We start from the raw sequence: 18,334 nt of genomic DNA, 5'->3' as shown, positions 1-18,334 counted from the left end.
AAAAAAACAAATGGAGCCTTATTTTTTGAGTTTATTAAATATAAAATTTCTATATTTTACCTTTTTAAGTCTATTTTTTTCATAGGAAATATTGGTCTGGGGCACCTGGCTGCTAAGTCAGTAGAGCATGCGACTCTTGATCATGGGTCATGAGTTCAAGCTCCATGCTGGGCACAGAGCTTACGTTTTTAAAAAAAATGTGTGTGTGTGTGTGTGTGTATGGGGGAAGAGAAATAGGGATAGGATGGCTGGGTTATGGACATTGGGGAGGGTATATGCTATGGTTGAGTGCTGTGAAGTGTGTAAGCCTAATTCACAGAACTGTACCCCTGGGACTCATAATACATTATACATTAATAAAAAAAATTATTATTTAAAAAAAAATATATATATAGGTGTATGGTTTTTTCTTTTCTTGTGAAGGCCTCGTCTGGTTTTGGATTTAGGGAATATTGACCTTACTAAATGGGTTGAGAAGTATTCTCTCTCTCCTATTTTTCTTTTCTTTTTTTTTTTTTTAATAAAAGATTTTTTTTTTTTTTTTTAAGATTTTATTTATTTATTTGACAGAAATCACAAGTAGATGGAGAGGCAGGTAGAGAGAGGGAGGGAAGCAGGCTCCCTGCCTAGCAGAGAGCCCGATGCGGGACTCGATCCCAGGACCCTGAGATCATGACCTGAGCCGAAGGCAGCGGCTTAACCCACTGAGCCACCCAGGTGCCCCAAGATTTTATTTATTTTAAAGAGAGAGAGAGATCACAAGTAAACAGGCAGGCAGAGAGAGAAGGGGAAGCAGGCTCCCCACTGAGCAGAGAGCCCGATGTGGGGCTCGATCCCAGGACCCTGAGATCATGACCTGAGCTGAAGGCAGAGGCTTAACCCACTGAGCCACCCAGGCGCCCCTCTCCTATTTTTCAGAGTTTGTGGAAGGATTGGTATTAATTCCTCCCTAGGTTTCTGAATGACTTTACCAATAAAGGCATTTGGTTATGGACTTTTATTTGTGGGACTTTGTTTCTTAAAAGAAGTTAGGAAATTTCAACCCTAATTCCTGTAATCCATGTGAAATTAAAAAGAAGAACAGAAGAAATCCCCAGGAAGGGGTTATTTGTCACTTCATCAAGCTGAAGAAGTTCTTTCTTTTCCCAGTTTATTATTTTTTTAAATAAATATTTTATTTACTTGAGAGAGAATGAGAGAGAGAGAGCATGAGACAGGGGAGGGCCAGAGGGAGAAACAGACTCCAACCAAGCAGGGAGCCCAATGCTGGACTCGATCCAGGGACTCCAGGATCATGACCTGAGCTGAAGGCAGTCGCTTAACTGAGCCACCCACGTTCCCCAGTTTGTTTATTTTTATCATGAAAGGGAGCATTTTGTCAAAAGCTTTTTTCTGTGTCTATGAGACGTGGTTTTTGTCCTTTATTAATGGAGAGTGTTACATTCATTATTGTATGCTGAACCAACCTTGCATTCCTGAGATAAATCCCAGTTGGTCACGGCGTATAGTCCTTTTTATATGTTGCTGGATTCTATTTGCTAGCATTTTGAGGGTTTTTGTATCTATTTTCATAAAGACCCAGGTCTACAGTTTTCTTGTGAAGTCTCTGGTTTTGGTATCAGTATAATACTGGCCTCACAGAAGGAGTGCGAAGTGTGCTCTCTTCTATTTTTGGAAGAGTCTGTGAATGACTAATGTTAATTCTTGTTTAAGTATTTGGTAGATTTAACCAGTAAAGCCATTTGGTTCTGGGCTTTTCTTTGTGGGACTTGTCTCTTAAAAGAAGATAAGCTATTTCAAATAATTCCTTTAATCCATGAGAAATTAGAGGAATAGAAGAAATGACCTACCTAATGTTCTTGGTTGTTCAAAAACAAAAAAAAAAAAAATTATTTTTTAAGAAAGCATGTAAGAAATGAGGCAGTCTTTCTTTCATGCAGGTTATCCACTCATCTATTAATACACCCTTTCAAAATGTTGGTCTTATGGGGTTTAAATATCTCAGGTTGTCTAATTTAATCCCTACAAGAACCCCAGGAGGTTTGACCACCCTCAGCTGACACAGGAGAAAACTAAAGCTAAGAGAAATTACAGAAACTGTCCGAGGTCACAGTTAGACACACAGCAGTGTTTGTGAGCAGGTACTATGAAGTCACAATCCCTCCTGGACTATCCAATAACTTGGTACAGCGAGTGAACTGCTAACTTTGGGGCCTCGGTTTCTTCATCTCTTAAATGAGAGTAAGAACACTATATACTTCTTAGGGTCATTGTATAAACAAAATGCACGTCCTGGCTTGCAGGATATATGCATAACCCTAGCAGGGATTTCTACTATTACTACATATGGCCTACCGATACCACGTGAGTTTTAAAGGTTCTAAAACTCGACATTTTAAGGCAAGCAAGAAATTGTAAGTCTTTGATTGGAAAGGAACCAGTTAAAAGGGATTTGATTCCAGTCACTGATGAACCAATTTACTATTCTATACCTTCTGACTGTATTACACGTGCATCTAGTCAAAAAGTAAAAGCATTGTGGGGGGGGGGGGCCTACATAAAACATGATCTTTATTGTGAATGCTTATCCATTTAAAAATATATCTATATGGGTGCCTGGGTGGTTCAGTCAGTTAAATGTCAGCCTTTGGCTCAGGTCGTAATCCCAGGGTCCTGGAATGGAGTCCCACATCTGGCTCCCCGGGGAATCTGCTTCTCCCTCTACCCTTCCCCCTACTCGTGATCACTCTCACATAAAATCTTAAAAAAAATATACACACACACACACCCATATATATACATACATAAACACACACACATATATACATATATATGTATGTATGTACCTTGTTTCGAGTTTTGAATTTTGTTTTTCATTGATGGGAACATAATTGGTTTTTCCATACCACCACTTTCTTTTTTCCTATTACCTAAGTAGGTTTAACATGTGAATACTCAAAATACATTGCTGAAGATCCTCTACATTTTTTTTTCCAAGATTTTATTTATTTATTTGACAGAGAGAGACACAGAGAGGGAGCACAAGCAGGGGGAGTGGCAGGCAGAGGGAGAAGCAGGCTTCCCACTGAGTGGGGAGCCCAACGGGGGCCTCGATCCCAGGACCCTGCTGTCAGGACCCAAATCGAAGACCACTGCCTAACAACTGAACCACCTAGGCGCCCGATCCTCTAAATTTTTTACAAAAAACAAAAACAAAACAAAATTCTCCAAATCGGTTTCACAGCTCAAAGTTAAGCTTAGTTTACGTCTGTTGCAGTTAAAAAATTGACCAACCAGCAGCACTTTCCCAATGAAGTCCTACAGTAAGCTATATAGGTTACAACTATGTGCAGGCCCTTTTATTTTTCCTAGGAGTTGTTATGGACTGCCAGTTCTTCTGCCAGGAGTGTAGCACATTATTCAAAGCAGTTCCCTGTTCACTACCTTATTTGTCCCTCCCAGTAACCCCCGCCCCCGACCCAATGGTGAGGCAGTCAGGAGACTTCCCATTTCTACCTTGAAGATGGGGAAACCAAGGTGGCTCCTAAGTTAGTTAGTTACCATGCTGGGCCTGGAATTCAAGACTCTGCCTTCTGCTTACCAACTGTCACTTCACGCCTGAAGCTATCTTGCAGGGCAAAGTGAACTCTCATGAAAGGATGCAACAGCATGATTGCTAAAAGGGCAGCAACAGCTTCTGCCCAACCGTTTACCTCTCATGGTTCTTGGAAGATAATGTCAGCTGAACTGCCTGACCAATTAAGATAGGTTAGGTGGAGGAGGATGCTAACGCCCATTTTCAGATAGGTCAGAAAATCTGCCGTTGTGGGACTCATTCACTCCAATACACCGTTCACTCCAGCCTTCTCGTGATTCAGTTACCAGGCTTGCTGGCTTGTGCACCCTGGCTGGTGCAAAGAACTCCCACACAGTGCTTTACCTCTGTTCCAAGTCTGCTCTGAGTATAATTACAGCAAGTGTACAACATGGCAGTGATTCTATTCATGACCGGCGAACAATGTGGGAAAAGCTAAGATACAGTAGGACCTCAAAACTCAACACAACTCCTCTACTCTTTACAAAATTATGCAAAATATTCCGTTTCCTAAATCAGAGGTAAAGAGACAACTGTGGCTCACCTTTGTCCTCTCACAAGCTTTTAATATTCAGCTCAGTTTAACTTCCCTCAACCGGGCATTCAGGTGTGCCATTCCCAGCAGCCGACCCACTAGATCCAGTTCTCCCTCCCTTACTTTAAACGTAGTTTCAGCCAGAAACCAACACTGCACTGTACGTTAATTAAAGTTTGAATTGAAAATAAAGACATAGGGGCGCCTGGGTGGCTCAGTGGGTTAAAGCCTCTGCCTTCGGCTCAGGTCATGATCCCAGGGTTCTGGGATAGAGCCCGGCATCGGCTCTCTGCTCAGCGGGGAGCCTGCTTCCTCCTCTCTCTCTGCCTGCCTCTGCCTACTTGTGATCTCTCTCTGTCAAATAAATTAAAAAAAAAAAAAAGAAAAGAAAAGAAAGACATAAATGTGACTTCAGATACTGGGAAACAGGACCTAACTTTAAACGCAGCATGGGAGTGCAGTGGACCAAATGAATTGGGATTATAGCAACACTGCAATCATTATTTGTCTAACACTATGTGTCAGACTTCCCGACCTTACTGTACACCCAATTTAATTCTAACAACAACTTCATCAGGTATTATCACATCCGTTATTTGTGGAGAACTAGGACGCAAACGGTAAGTGAACTCCCTAAGTTCACACAACAACAAATGGTCCAAAGGGCTTGAAACAGGACTGTTATACCCTCAACCCCTCCACCAAAACTGCCCTGCCCTCAGCTATAATCCCAAACGTGATCATAAAATTAATGGGCATGACCTTGGGCCAGTCATTTCATAGCTCTGGGTCTCCCGTTTCCTCCACCATAAAGCGCCCTGCCCTCGGTGAGCTTTTGGGTGCTTTCCTGCTTTTTAATAACGTCCCCTGAATTTCCGACTGGATCCCTCCCCACCCCCAAACAGGTGTAAATGTTAGGACTGAAGTTTTTCAACCAAGGCGTGTTCTAGCACATTCTCCACTCTTCGGGGGTGCTAGGGTTTAGTCTTCGCTTCGCGGGTTTACCTTCCCCTACCGAACCTGTAAGGCTAATCCCAGACGTTGCCTCCCGGTCTGAGACCCCCTTCTCCCACTGCTAGGAGTGCCGACTAGGCCCGATCCCACTCCAGACCTTTCCCCGCTGACTCCGACCCACCTCTCGGCTTCCCAGGTAGCCAGTAAAAGGCCTCAGAAAGCCCTAGAAGCAAAGCCATAGGAAGAAGTTAGCCACCCAGAGGTCAAGGGAGCCTCTAGGGCACCTGCCACGCCTCCCGCCCCCGGCGGCGCGGCCAGGGCCTGGCTCCCCACACCGAGCAGCCCAGATTCGGGCCTCGTCCCTCACCGCCGGCGCGTCTGCTGGGGCCTGGGCCCTCAAACCCAGCCCGACCCCCTCGGCCCCGGCCACGCCCGGCCCTTCGCCGCCGCGCCCCGCACCCAGGCCCCCCGTGGTCCTCACAGGCCCGAGGACACGCGTGGGCCTCCTGCCTCACCTCGAGTTTTACGGGGACCGCCGGCGGTGCCAGCGCCTCCACCCGCCCGCACACCTGGCCCCGCGCTGCAGTGGAGACAGGGCAGAGGCGGCCCGACCGTCACGTGCCGCAGAACCAAGAGGCCTCGGCTACCGCCGCTGCCGCGCGAGCGAGCCCCACCGCACGAAGCCCGGCCCTGCGTCCGCCCCTCGCTCCTGAGTAGCTAGGGCCGGCGCCAAGTCCCGCCCCCCCGCACAAGCTCCGGTCTTTGGTTGGCCGATGCGGCCATCGCTCTATGCACCTTCCCATACGCCCCCTAGGGCTATTCTTCGTGGAGTGTGAGGATTGGCTGGGAATGAGGCAGGAAGTGGCTGTTGATTGGACGGGAGAGAAGGAGGTGGGCCGCCCCGGAATCGGGAACCTCGAGCGCGCGCGCCCTGGGGCGGGGCTGGCCCGGCCGGCATTCTGGCCCCCGGTTGCCCTGGTGCCTTAGTGGGCCCGCTGCCCGGCCCTTCATCCCCAGCTGTTCGGTTCCTACGCTGCCGGGGCTTGGACCTGGCCCCCGGCATGGGCATCCCGTTCCCTTGGCTTAGGGGCGAATGGCAGCCGGCAGACCGGGTGGGAGCTCCGCTGGGCCATCGGGAGGGGCCGGTTCCCGGAGGCGGCATGTGCGGACCCGGGACGGAACCTGGCGCGGGCTCCTCTGGCCTGGCCTGGAGTTGACTGCGCAGCGCTGTGCATGTAACCCGGCGCCACCGTTCCTGCAGAGTCATCTCTCTGGGCGCAGCAGCCTGCCGCCGCCTTACCCAGCACAGAGTCCAGAATGCTATAACCCAAGGTTATTTCCTTTTTCAGTTTGAATATCTCCTTGAATAAGATTACACGTAAGGGCCCGGAGACAGACTGACGGCGTTCGGGGAATAGCATGGGAAGATGTCAGACACATCACAGTTTTTGTAACCCACTTCAGACACATCTTCAGTTTTAATAAGCTGAGATCCTCAGAAAATGATTTCTCTCGGCCTTTTATAGGTCCTGGTCTCGGTCTTCCGTTTGTTTGGAGACCCAAAGGCTGAATCTTAAGATGGAAAAAACTAGAATCAGCCACGGTTAAGTCTCTTTCCCTCTGATTTAGGAAACGGAATATCCTATCCTAAGAACCAGCATTATTCCCTCCTGGCGCTTGTGAGGACAAAAGAGGAGACAGAGTTTGATGTCTGCCTGAGTTTAGTATTCTCCAGTTCAACCCCCAGATCTACGTAAGAGAATTTTACTTATGATATTCCTTATGCCAAGTGTTCCAAACAATGAGCTTAAAATGTAGTTATAGAAACTGTATGCGAGCAAAAGAGCTACTCCAGTAAAGGGGCCAAAAAGTAAGGAGAAGGGAAGGGGTGCCTGGGTGGCTCAGTTGTTAAAGAGTTTGCCTTCCGCTCAGGTCATGATCCCACTCCCTGCTCAGCAGTGAGTCTGCTTCTCCCTCTCTCTCTGTGATCTCTCTTGCTCTATCTCTCAAATAAATAAAAATCTTTAAAAAAAATTTTTTTTTTAAAGAAAGAGAAAGTAATGTAGCTTTGAGTTGGAACCGCTTTCATCTAGAATGGACAGGGAAAGAAGAAGACTTGAGCTGGATCTGGTAAGGTGTGCAGGATTTCTGTAGATGGAGAGTTGGGAGAGAGTTGAAGTCTTCCTCAGATGAGGCAACGGCATATGCGAACACAGGAAAATGGGTAGTGTGTGTTTAGGCTGGAAGTGATTTTTTTTTTTGCTTTGTTTTTTAGATTATATTTATTTTATATTTATTTGACAGAGATCACAAGTAGGCAGAGAGAGAGGGGGAAGCAGTCTCCCCGCTGTGCAGAGAGCCTGATGTGGGGCTCGATCCCAGGACTCTGGGATCATGACCTGAGCTGAAGGCAGAGGCTTTAACTGGCTGAGCCACCCAGGCACCCCTAGGCTGGAATGTTTTAAAAGATTTTATTTCTTTGGCTGGAGAAAGGTGTTTAAGAAAGCAATGGGATGTCAGCTCTAGGATTAGGTTAGGGGCTAACCCTTGAAGGCCTAGCCAAGGAGTCTGCAGGGAGATGGTTTGGATTTTAGATTATTTCAGTATTATTCCAGGGAGTTCTGAAAGACAGAGAGACTATGAAGACAGTTAGGAAGCCTCTTCTTGGAGCTGACTTAAAGGCAGGGTTAGGGAAAGGCAGCATGTATAGAAACAAAAGCATTAAATGTTGATGCTTGAAGAATGGTCCGTTGGACTCAGGAGGATAGGGAAAGAGAGGAATCAAAGCCAACACTGGGAGTGTGAGCCTGGGTGACGGGGTGAACTGGGTAGCCCCCCCCCCAAAGAGGGAATTCAAGCTTGGCTGATCTTGGGGATCCTCTCTGGGCCAAACACAGAGCAAGACTGGAGATCTTGCTAAGAATCCTGCTTGGGTTTTTTTTGGCTAAAGCATAATGTTCTTCAGAGGAAGAAGTAAGGGGCATGTGGGTGGCTCAGTCAGTTAAGATCATGATCCCAGGACCCTGGGATGGAGACCCAAGTAGAGCTCCCTGCTCAGCTGGGTGCCTGCTTCCACCTCTCCCTCTGCCGCCCCCCCCCCAAAAATTGTGCTGTCTCTTTCTCTAAAGAAATAAGTAAAATCTTAAAAAGAAGAAGGAGGCGGCGGCCAAGGACAAACCTCGTAGAATATATCCCCCCCCCCCAATTTAAAAGCAGTCACTGTTGATTAACTGACCAGATTACAAAAATAATTGCTCAGTTCATCCCTCTACTAAGCCTGCAAGTCTGGTCTTCCATGTTGCCAGTATCTCCACCTTTTACAAAATGGGTGGTCTTTTTCTTGATTCCGCTTGTGGAAATGATCATCTGACAGGCCCTAGGAAGTTGTTTGCTTCTCCAAAATGTTTTCCAACAGTGAAGATCTCATCAATCAGATCCCCCATGCAGATAATGCCATACTTACCAAGAGATGGAGAAATCCAAGGGTTATCTGTATGGGCAATTGGCCCTTGTTGATTTTGCCATAACCACACTTGTGGATTTGCTCATTGTCTGACTTTAGGTTCAGGTACTTCCTGTGCAATATATGGGCTCCGTGAGTGAAAAGTGAAAAGGAGCCTTTTTCATAATGTGTGTATGTTATCTTTTCAGTGAAGAATCACATAAATGGGGGCACCTGCCTGGCTCAGTGGGTAGAGTTTGTGACTCTTAATCTCGGGCTTATGAGTTTAAGCCCCAACACTAGGTGTAGAGCTTACTTTTGTGTTTAGTTTTAAAAAATAAAATGTTTAGGGATGTCTGGGTGGCTCAGTCATTAAGCATCTGCCTTTGGCTCAGGTCAGGATCCCAGGGACCCAGGATGGAGCCCCACAGTGGGATCCTTGCTCAGTGGGGAGACTTCTTCTCCCTTTTCCTCTGCCTGCTGCTCCCTATGCTATGTGCTCGCTCTCTCTCTCTCTCTCTCTCTGGCAAATAAATTCTTTAAAAAATTTAATAAAATGTTTAAAACTCATTGTAAACAAAATTGTTTATCAATCCCTCCTTCCTATCCAGTTGCTTCTTATAACTTAACTTGCCCTCTACCTATCTGCAAAGCAGCCCTCACTCTTGCTTATCCCCTCCTTCCCTTGCTTGAAAGAAAAAGGGGGCACACAGCCAGAGGGAGCACTGTACATTCCTCTTTAGTTCTTTCCTACTGGTGAGGCTAGTAACCAGCCTCCAACAGGAAGCTCTCTAGGGGTCCACCAATAATCACCTGAATAGCATAAACTCAGGTGTGGCCGAAAGGGGGTCCTTATGGATAACAAAAGACACTCCTGGGGCACTTGGGTGGCACAGTATGTTAAATGTCCGATTCTTGATTTTGGCTCAGGTCGTGATCTCAGGGTCCTGAGATCATGCACGGTGTCAGGCTCTACATTCAGTGTGGCGTGTGCTTGAAAGTGTCTCTCTCTCCCTCTGCCTCTGTACCTCCTCGCTCTCACTCTCTCGCTCTCTCAAAATAAATCTTTTAAAAAATAAAAATAAGGGGCGCCTGGGTAGCTCAGGGTTAAGCCTCTGTCTCTGGCTCAGGTCATAGTCTCTGGGTCCTGGGATCAAGTCCCACATCGGCTCTCTGCTCACCAGGGAGCCTGCTTCCCCAACCCCTCTCTGGCTGCTTCTCTGCCTACTTGTGATCTCTGTCTCCATGTCAAATAAATAAATAAAATCTTAAAAAATAAAAATAAAAAAGATGCTCCTGTTGTTCAGGAAATTCCAAGGATTTTAGGAGCTGTGCACCAGGAACCCAGAACAAAGACCAATTTTTATTACACTACCATTCCCTCATAGCGATTCTCAACCCATCCCTACTGCTGGCCTCAGACAAATGCTGACTTGATTTGTTACTACAGAGTTCTCTTTTCTAGAGCTTCATATAAATAGAACCATAGAGTATATAGTGTTTTGTGTCTGGCTTCTTTCACTCAACAAAGTCTTCCAGGATCCTCATTTATACGGTAACATTTATCACAAATTTGTTCCTTTTGCTTGCTAAGTAATATTCTATCATATGAGGATGCCTGTCTGTTTACCCATTCACCAAGTAACAGTTATCTGGGCAGTTTTGAATTTGGGGCTCTATGATATAAAATAGCTATGGACTCTTTGTACAGACATCTCTTTTAATGTTCGCTGAATAACCTGACATCTTCCATTTTTCTTGGTGGTTTACTACCATGATTGGTAGTTTCATCTTCCTGGTGCTTCCCAAGACTATGGAGTAAGGTTTTGTTGAAATCTTACACACCAGAAAAATCTTCTGGGACACCTGGGTGGCTCAGTCTGTTCTGTTGGGCATCTGCCTTCTGCTTGGGTCATGATCTCAGAGTCCTGGGATTAAGCCTCGCATCAGGCTCCCTGCTCAGTGGGAAGCCTGCTTCTCCCTTTCCCTCTGCTGCTTCCTCCACTCATGCTTGCTAGCTTTCTCTCAAGTAAATAAATATTTTCAAGAAATCTATTTATTCTACCCTCACATAGGTTTTTTTTTAACTTTATTGTTATATAATTTACATACCATAAAGTTTGCCTATTGTCAGTAAATGATTCAATAATTATTAGTAAATGTAAAGAATTCTACAGCCATTACCACAATCCAAGTTCAGGATATGTGAGCCTTTGTCCATATTTGCAGTCAACTCCCAGTCAACCCCAGGCAACTGCTAAATGGTTTTCTCCCTCTATTGATCTCCATTTTCTAGAGAGGTCACATAAATGAAATCATACTGAGGGGAATGGGGTAACTGCGTGATGGGCATTAAGGAGGGTGTGTGATGTGATGTGATGAGCACTGGGTGTTTTATGCAACTGATAAATTATTGAATACTACATCTGAGACTAACGATGTACTAGATGTTGGCTAATAGGATTTAAATTTAAAAAAATAAAGTAATAGAAATTTTAAAAATAAATGGGACCATACAATATGTAGTCGTCTTTCCATACATGTTAGCAGCATGTATAGGAATGCAATCCTGTTCGTTGCTGCATAGTATTCCATTGCAAGACAACATGGATGGAACTAGAGGGTGTTCTGCTAAGTGAAACAAGTCAATCAGAGAAAGACAATTATCATATGATCTCTCTGATATAAGGAATTTGGGAGGCAGGGCGGGAGGTCGTGGGGGGTAAGGAGGGAAAAAACGAAACAAGATGGGATCAAAAGGGAAACAAACCATAGGAGACTCTTAACTCAAAACAAACTGAGGGTTGTTGGGGGGAAAGGGAGAGGGTGGTTGGGTTATGGACATTGGGGAGGGTATGTGCTATGGTGAGTGCTGTGAAATGTGTAAGCCTGAGGATTCACACACCTGTACCCCTGGGACTTAAAATACATTATATGTTAAAAAATAAAATAAAATATTCCATTGCAAGGCTATGCCACAATTTGTCTATCCATTGAAGAGCTGATTGGCCTTTAGATTCTTTTCAGTTTGGGGCTATCGTAGGTAATGTTGTCATGAACATCTGTATATGAGCTTTTTTTTTTTTTAAAGATTTTATTTATCTATTTGACAGAGAGAGAGAGCCTGGAAGAGAGGGAGTAGGAGAGGGAGAAGCAGGCTTCCCGCTGAGCAGGGAGCCCGACATGGGTTTCAATCCCTGGACCCTGAAATCATGACCCTGGACCCTGGGATCACGACCAGAGTCAAAGGCAGACACTTAAAGACTGAACCACCCAGGCGCCCCTGTATGTAAGTTTTTATACAAACATCTCTATTTCTCTTGGGTACTCTGTAGGAGTAGAACTGCCTATCTCTGCGGTAGATTTGTGATTAGCTTTAGAAGATTCCCCAATTGTTTTCCAAAGTAGTTGTGCTATTTCACAGTCCCATGCCAGGTTTTGGTTCTCTGCAGCATTGCCAACACCTGCTATTGTCTGTGTTTGTTGTTGTAGCCCTTCTAGTGGGTATGTAGGAGCATCTCGCTGTGGTTTGTTCCAAATGCAGTGAACCCCTTCTGGCAGCAAAGCTGTTGGATGGTGCAGTCCGCCCAGTCATGGTTGGCTGCCTTTCTGCTGCCCAGGCTGAGGGAATTCAAGCAGCCCCGGGCAAGAATACCACAGACTCTGTTCTCACCTAGAGTTCAGTGGTTTTTCATGGACAACTGCCCCTCAATTTGTCCTTTGCTTTTTGTCTATTTCCAGAACCCTAAATGGTTTTTTTCTTTTTCTTTTTAAAAAGATTTTATTTGGGTTCTTGGGTGGCTCAGTGAGTTAAGCCTCTGCCTTTGGCTCAGGTCATGATCCCAGGGTCTTGGGATCAAGCCCCGCATTGGGCTCTCTGCTCAGTGTGGATCCTGCTTCCTCCTCTCTCTCTGCCTGCCTCTCTGTCTACTTGTGATCTCTCTCTCTGTCAAATAAATAAATAAGATCTTTTTAAAAAATAAATAAATAAAAGATTTTATTTATTTATTTGAGAGAGAGAGACACAGTGAGAGAGGGAACACAAGCAGGGGGAGTGGGAAGGGGAGAAGCAGGCAGCCCGACATGGGGCATGATCCCAGGACCCTGGGATCATGGCATGAGCTGAAGACAGAAGCTTAATGACTGAGTTACCCAGGTGGCCCTAAATGTTTTTTTGGATTTATTTTTTTCCTCCAACTTTATCATTGTTTCCTGGAGAGAGAATTGTTGATCTCCACACTTTGCCATATACTTTTAGTTGAAGATTTTTTCCCTCTGTGTGTCTTCCCTTGACATTGCTTTCTTCCTGCTTTCTTGCATTGGTCTCTATGTTTCACATTGCAAGGGCCATGTCTGCCATTAGAAAAACTTGGAAAGTTTATAAAAATCCTAGTGCCCGGGCACCTGGGTGGCTCAGTTGGTTAAGTCACTGCCTTCAGTGCAGGTCATGATCCCACAGTCCTAAGATCGAGTCCCATATTGGGCTTCTCCTGCTCTATAGGGAGTCTGCTTCTCCCTCTCCTTTGGCCTCTCCCCCTGCTTGTGTTCTCTCTCTCTCTGTGTCAAACAAATAAATAAAATCTTGTAAAAAAAAAAAAATCCTAGTGCCCAAGCTGTACCCTTAGAACATTACATCAGAATCTCAAGGGGGAGAGCATAGCCATTTGGAATTCAAAATAATTATAAGCCAGTGAAAAATTAAAATGTCAACAAATTTTTAAAAAGAAAAAACAAATTAATAAAATGTAAAGAAAAATACCTAGGGGGCACTTGGCTGGCTCTGCTGGGACAAGCATGCAACTCTTGATCTCAGGGTCATGAGTTCCAAGTCCCACATTGGGTGTAGAGATAACCTAAAAATAGATAAACAAACAAACAACAACAACAACAAAAAATACCCTACACTCCAGTGTTTCCCCTTTACTCACACCAGTACCATACTCACAACCCTTCTGACACCAGATATGTGGGAATTTTTCCCACATGTAGCAATTCTGTGACACCAGCTAGGCGCCCTGCAATTTAACTAAGTCCTGACACCATCTGCCTGGAGATAGCTAGCGTCAGATTCCCCCAATGCAAGGCTCAGTCCATGAGACTGACCACACTTCAGATGCCAGTCACAAGTAGTGGATCCCCAGGTTACTCACAACATCTGTCCACCTGGTTCCAGATCAGAGGCTCTCACGATCTCCTCTTGGATTTGATTTATTTGCTAGAACAGCTTGAAGAACTCGGGGAAATATTTATGTTTACCACCTTATGAAAGTATGTGATCAAGGATACAGAGGAACAACCAGTTAAAAGGATACATTGGATGAGGTCTGGGAGGATCCCAAGCAAAGGCACTTCCATACTGTAGTTTTGGGGATATGCCATCCTTCCTGCACACAGATATGCTCATCAACCTGGAAGCTCTCTGAACCCCTAAAGTATGGGGGTTAACTCTATTTCCAGCCTCTCTGCCCCCTCTGGAGAATGGGGGATGGAGCTGAAAGTGCCAAGCTTCTAATCATGGCTTGGTCTTTCTGGTGACCAGCCTCCATGCAGGATCTCACCAACATCTACTTCATTAGAACAAAAGACACAGCTATTACCTGGGAAAATTCCAAGAGACTTGGAAGGTCTGTATCCGAAAGAAGGGTCAAAGATCAAATATGACAGCAAAAGATGCACCTAGTCCTGTTACCACATAGGAAATTGAAGGGTTTTAGAAACCCTGTGTCAGGAATTGAGGGGGGAGGCGGTACAGAGAGTATATAGATTTTCTATGATCTCATGATACTGATAGAGAAGGGAGACCTCTTGCATATAGTAGAATGCTGAGAGCTAAGTGACAAATATGAAGTTAGTGCTAGCATTGGAAAAGCATCACTTTGCAAGTATAATGGTAAAGATTAGCTGAGGTAAGAATCGCCACCAGAGGCTAAATGTGGAAGGAAATTTTGATGAGGAACAGGATACTTACATGGTCTTAGAGTGTCTAACTCCACAGTACAGAGGGCTCCCTCGCAATACTTAAATGTAATACCTGTCTCTAGCTGGTCTCCTGCACTGAAAAACACTACTAGCATTATTGTACTAGTGCCAAATGCCATTACTGGCATTATAAGGAGGCAGATGATATTGAAACATGGATGGTCGATTAAAGTAATTTGTAGTGAAATGAATTCATTGGGTTGATATCTGTACTGTGGTCATATAAGACCATACAAGATTGAAGTATTTAGGGACAAAGTCTCATGATATATGTAAATGGTTCAGAAATAATCAAAGAAATAGAAATAGTGTAAAGTGTTGACGGTAGGGAAATCTGGATAAAGGGTATACAGGTGTTCCATGTATGATTTTTATTTTACTTTTAATTTAATTTTATTTTGGGGGAAGAGAGAGCATATGTGAGAGGGAGGGGAGATGCAGGGAAGAGGGGAGGAAGAGGGAGAGAGAATCTTAAGTAGGCTCCACGCCTGGTATAGAGCCCAATGCAGGGCTTGATCTCACAACCCTAAGATCAGGACCCAAGCTGAAATCAAGAGTCAGTTGCTTAACTGACTGAGCCACCCAGGTGTCCCTCCTTGTATAATTTTCAGCTTTACAACTTAAAAAAAAGTCAGGCTTTCACAATCCAATGAAATTGTTCAGAGGCTGATTTGGAAGTTGAAAGCCCAGAAAGTTGCTTTGTTTTCCACAAAAGCTTCACTTTCATTTAAGTGGTAACAGGGACCTGTGTAAAAGGGAACTTTTTAGGGCAAACTACACAAGGGCTATTCCAAAATATTAACTCACCTCACAATCTTGTTCAAATGCCTATAAACATAAACATCCCGGGACACCTGGGTGGCTCAGTCGGTTAAGCATATGCCTTTGGCTCAGGTCATGATCTTACGGTTTGGGATCAAGTACCCCTTCTAGTTCCCTGCTCAGCGGGAAGCTTGCTTTTCCCTTTGCCTGCCACTCCCTCTACTTGTGCTTGCTCTCACTCTCTGACAGATAAATAAATAAAATCACTCAACAACAACAACAACAAACCCATAAACTTACCATACATTCATTTCCAACTTTTAAAAAAAGATTTTATTTATTTGACAGAGATTGAAATCACAAGTAGGCAGAAAGGCAGGCAGAGAGAGAGGGAAAAGCAGGTTCCCCGCTGAGCAGAGAGCCAGATGCGGGCTGGATCCCAGGACCCTGAGATCATGACCTGAGCCGAAGGCAGAGGCCTAACCCACTGAGTCACCCAGGCGCCCCAACATTTCCAACTTTTGAGTATAAAAGTATAATAAATGTATAAATTACCTAGTAACCAAAAATATTCAAATTCACATTTAAGTAGGATAACAACAACAAAAAAAAATTCTTTTTTTTCCTGCTGGAAATAAGAGCCGCGTGCCGGATCTGGCTCCAGTGCCCCAAGGCAGGTGGTTTGGGGCACCGCAGGCATGTGCTCTGTGCGCTGAGACATGACGCGCATGCTCAGTCTATTTTTGACTCTTAGGAAAGACTTTGAACTGCACTCACCGTTGGAGCTTGGCGTTCCCACGCCTGCCTGCTTGCCTTCCCCTTTCCTTAACCTCCACCACTCGAACCCAGATGCAGACTCTCCCGTTCAGTGGTACTTACTGGTTACAAGGTGGTTACCTAGAGAGGAGAGAATATGCATGACATTTTTTTCCCCAGATTTTTTTTTTTTAATTAAAACAGAAAATTTAAACATTTTTTTTCCATAAAGTACTTACAGATTCCAAAGAACATGCATGGAACTAATTTTAAGATACGATGGCTTTGGAGAGGCATGGGGAAGAGGGGCAAAGGGAGTAGCCACCTCTGGACCACCCCCCAACCCCCCACCTCAAGGCTGTCTCCGCCAAGTGCCAGAGGATGGCTGAAGGAGAAGCTAGGGAAGAAAAAGGCCAAGGGAAGGGTGACAGGTGGACATCCTTTCCTGTTTAATTTGCTCTTCCTAAAAAGGCAGAGTGAAGCATGTGCTTTCTTTATAACTGTGTTCTCCGTGCTCTGTACTATCTGAATGGCTTTTAAAAAAATATTTGCCAATCAAGAAATTGACAGAGGGCTCAGTCATGATCCTGGAGTCCTGGGATCGAGTCCTGCACTGCGCTCCCAGCTCTATGCAGAATCTGCTTCTTCCTCTGACCTTCTCCCCTCTCTGTCTCTTTCTCGAATAAATAAAATAAAATCTTTTTAAAAATGGGCAGAAGACATGAACAGACATTTCTGAAAAGAAGACATCCAGACGGCCAACAGACACATGAAAAAGTGCTCCACATCACTCGGCATAAGGGAAATACAAATCAAAACCACAATGAGAGACCACCTCACACCAGTCAGAATGACTCAAATTAACAAGTCAGGAAATGACAGATATTCGCGAGGATGCAGAGAAAGGGGAACCCTCCTACACTGTTGGTGGGAATGCAAGCTGGTACAGCCACTCTGGAAAACAGTATGGTCATTCCTCAAAAAGTTGAAAATAGAGCTACCCTATGACCCAGCAATCAAACTACTGGGTATTTACCCTAAAGATACAAATGTAGGGATCTGAAGGAGTACTTGCACCCGAATGTTTATAGCAGCAATGTCCACAATAGCCAAATTATGGAAAGAACCTAGATGTCCATCAACAGATGAATGGATAAAGAAGAGGTGATATATACATACAATGGAATACTATGCAGCCATCAAAAGAAATGAAATCTTGCCATTTGCAACGATGAGGATGGAACTAGAGGGTATTATGCTAAGTGAAATAAGTCAATCAGAGAAAGACAATTATCATATGATCTCTTTGATATGAGGAATTTGAGAGGCAGGGCACGGGGTTGTGGGGGGAATGGAGGGAAAAATGAAGCAAGATGGGACCAGGGAGGGAGGCAAAGCATAAGAGACTCTTAATCTCAGGAAACAGACTGAGGGTTGCTGGAGGGGAGGGGGGTGGGAGGGATGGGGTGGTTGGGTAATGGAGCATATGTGGTATGACAAGTGCTGTGAATTGTGTAAGACTGATGAATCACAGACCTGTACCCCTGAAACAAATAAAAGGTCATATGTTAATTTAAAAAAATTTAAGGGGCACCTGGGTGGCTCAGTGGGTTAAAGCCTCTGCCTTCGGCTCAGGTCATGATCTCAGGGTCCTGGGATCGAGCCCCGCATCAGGCTCTCTGCTCAGCGGGGAGCCTGCTTCCTCCTCTCTCTCTGCCTGCCTCTCTGCCTACTGTGATCTCTGTCTGTCAAATAAATAAATAAAATCTTTAAAAAAATTTTTAAGAAAGAGAGAGAGAGAGGGCACCTGTGGGGAGGGGAGGGACAGAGGGAAAGAAAAGAATCTCAAGTAGACTCCCCATTCATTGCGGAGCCCAATGTGGGGTTCAATTCCACAACCCTGAGATCACAACTTGAGCTGAAACCAAGAGTTCAACTTTTAACCTACCTAGCCACTCCAGGCTCACCCGTACTATACAAATGACTTCTGCCATGTTTTATATATATGCAGAATTCTTTTTTTTTTTTTTCAATTCACTATCTTAGCACAGAGAACATCTCGTTGTTTCAGAAAAGGGTAAATGTCACTAACAGTGACTCAGAAACCAAGTGAAATAGCCATGGGGCAAAACAAGTTTGCCTCCTTGGCTTTGGCAGTATTCATCTTGGTTGCCAAGAGAGGGGATTACGGGCATTCACAGTTCCTATGGCATTTGCATGTGGTGTGAGGAAGTGAAAATTCATTTTTATATGTTTTCTCCTTTCCTCTGTCCCCTTAGAATGAACTTTATGTCCTTAAACTCAGACCTGT

General features: G+C 44.8%; 1 protein-coding gene across 4 annotated transcripts in view; it reads right to left on the bottom strand.

Moving 5' to 3' along the window:
* CANX (calnexin) overlaps positions 1 to 5,783 on the bottom strand; it is a 37,977-nt gene extending 32,194 nt beyond the window's left edge. For 2 of the 4 annotated variants that reach the window (XM_059416167.1, XM_059416166.1), the window contains exons 1-2: positions 5,600 to 5,783; positions 5,266 to 5,307 (exon numbers count right to left, since the gene is read on the bottom strand). The gene's annotated coding sequence lies outside the window, so the exon portion shown is untranslated. The remainder of the gene's footprint in view (positions 1 to 5,265; positions 5,308 to 5,599) is intronic. The other 2 variants (XM_059416165.1, XM_059416163.1) reach the window with 1 other exon arrangement.
* Between the last annotated feature and the right edge of the window lie 12,551 nt (positions 5,784 to 18,334).

The sequence above is a fragment of the Mustela nigripes genome, chromosome 12 (assembly GCF_022355385.1).
Source record: "Mustela nigripes isolate SB6536 chromosome 12, MUSNIG.SB6536, whole genome shotgun sequence".
NCBI classification, from domain to species: Eukaryota; Metazoa; Chordata; class Mammalia; order Carnivora; family Mustelidae; genus Mustela; species Mustela nigripes.
The sequence above is the reverse complement of the archived record's forward strand: the minus strand, read 5'-3'. Positions and strand labels throughout refer to the sequence as shown.